Here is a 1,942-nt window from a genome sequence, read left to right on the forward strand (position 1 = left end):
CCCTTCTGAACCAGAGGAAGCTTCATCACAAATTTTTCATCATGTCATGGGGAAAGTTCTCTCACGATGTAAGGAAGTTTGCATATGTTGCTCTGATTGATTCCAGAACAAATAGCAAGAGTAGGAGAAGCCCTATTGGATCAAGACAAAAGTCAATATACTCTCTTGTTTCCCATAATGCAGTATTTCTCAACCAGTGGTATGGGTACTTGAGGTGGTGTCTGGTGTGTACTTTCAGGATCCCTGGACACCTGTCGCCCAGCAGTGAAACTAAGAACGCGACACAACAAACGTTTGTGTCAGCTTGGTGGGCAGAGCTCCAAAACATGCTTTTCTGCACCCAAAATAGCTCTCCCATCCACCCTAAATCTCTTACTGGTACTTTTTGAGTTTCATCTGGTTTCCCAACTCAGAAGTAACAGTCAATGATATCATCGCCAGTTACATCCTGTGGTACTTCGAATAGGTGGACCAGGTAAAGCTCTACAGTGGAGGACAAGCATTGAGAAATACTGCCATAGTGGACAATCAGTTCCTTTCAGGAAGACTATTGCACATGCCTGATCTCATCTGATCTCAGAAGCTAAGCCGGGTCAGGCCTGGTTAGTACTTGGATGGGAGACCACCTGGGAATACCGGGTGCTGTAGGCTTATACCATAGTCTTTTGAGACTGAAAGTTGCCAACCATAAGTAGGAGATGAAGGTGTAACATTTCTCCAACTATTACTCAGGATTAACACCCCGCCCCCCAAATGCTAACTGGGCAAGAAGTGCCTTCCAAACTGGTGTCCTCTTATATTTAGCAAGGGGAGAGCAACTGTTCCTTTTCACCCCAGCATGGTGTCTTTTCTAGTGCCTGTTGCTGAGGTCGCTTCTGTATTTCTTTAAATTGTGAGCACTTTGGGGACAGGGAACAATTTATTAATTTTTTTCACTATGTAAACCACTTTGAACTACTCCTGTTGAAAAGCAGTATATAAATACCATTAACAACAACATTTTTAATTGCCAAGGACGTTTGACCAAATTTAGAATATTCTTTTGGTGCTGAACCCAAAAATGGCATTGGTTTTGCCTGATTGGCTCTAGTTTTGGGTGTATGGCATATCCATCTTCTATGCTGATTCAAGCCACTTCCTCATGAGGAAGCCGATGCCACGGCCTCCTCACAAGGAAAATGCATGAATCAGCATATAAAGTGGCTATGCTGTAGCACCAAAACTAGAGCCAATTGGGCCAAACCAATGCCATTTTTGGGTCCAGCACCCCAAATTTACCCAAGAATAGGTCTAACTTTTAAGACAGCAAAATGCGTGTAGTCCCATGTTACTCCACTCCCACTCCAGTAAGTATAGAGTAGTTCATGCAAAGATACCAATATTGTCTTTTCAGTGATCTATCAGTGCACATGTATGTATTGGTAATGTGGCAGATGGACATAAAGGAACTGAATGTTCCTATATATGAGCTGATGCGCACTATGTGTACATAATACTCTGTGTTTTTTTGTTTTTGTTTTTAAAAAGGAAAAGAATAAGTAAAAACTCCAAGTATACATTTCTGCTCCAGAAACAAAACTACCATAGGTAATTCAGAGCAACATTCAGAAACAAGAAGAATTTTGGAAGCATGGCTGGTAGAGCATTCAAGAATATTAAAATATTTCAGAGTGACTCTCGGAGTGACAAGTGCATAGTTTCTCTCTCCCTTGCTCCATTCCAAAACAGGGCATTCTGAGAAAGATATAATTCAATTCCTTCTAGCAGGTGATGTAGAACATACAACCCTCTCAGTCGCACAGTTCTTAAATTTGAGTATCCTGAATCTAGCCAAGCTTTCTGTACCAAGTAATCACTGAGTAGGCTACATTTTGGCAAGATCCACAGAGTAACTGACTGTTTCTGTCTTTTAAATAATTCATGTCTGTTTGTAAAATGTAAT

General features: G+C 41.1%; 1 pseudogene; it reads left to right on the plus strand.

Moving 5' to 3' along the window:
• The first annotated feature begins 534 nt into the window (after positions 1 to 534).
• LOC136660901 (5S ribosomal RNA) lies at positions 535 to 651 on the plus strand (annotated as a pseudogene).
• Positions 652 to 1,942: the final 1,291 nt, after the last annotated feature.

The sequence above is a fragment of the Tiliqua scincoides genome, chromosome 9 (genome assembly GCF_035046505.1).
Source record: "Tiliqua scincoides isolate rTilSci1 chromosome 9, rTilSci1.hap2, whole genome shotgun sequence".
Lineage (NCBI taxonomy): Eukaryota > Metazoa > Chordata > Lepidosauria > Squamata > Scincidae > Tiliqua > Tiliqua scincoides.